Raw genomic sequence first — 290 nt, forward strand, 5'->3', positions numbered from 1 at the left:
GATTACGCGTGTCTATTTGCACGGAATATCTGCGGAAATAAAGCGGCCGTTACATTTGGTTAATACAAATCGTTAATCCGCGATTGGCCTGCTACGCGTCCGACATGAATTTCCATTAAAACCGAAAAATATAAATATTTGTCGTTGCACATCTTTACACGTGCACCGCGTAACGCATTGTTGGCTCGGTTTCAAACACGCCCCATCCCTCCCCGATCCACGTTGTAAACGTTTTCGAAAACCGCTTCGTAATTATACATTAATTTTCACTTTTTACATCTACCACTTAT

Source organism: Apis dorsata, unplaced genomic scaffold, assembly GCF_000469605.1.
Source record: "Apis dorsata unplaced genomic scaffold, Apis dorsata 1.3 scaffold_295, whole genome shotgun sequence".
NCBI classification, from domain to species: domain Eukaryota; kingdom Metazoa; phylum Arthropoda; class Insecta; order Hymenoptera; family Apidae; genus Apis; species Apis dorsata.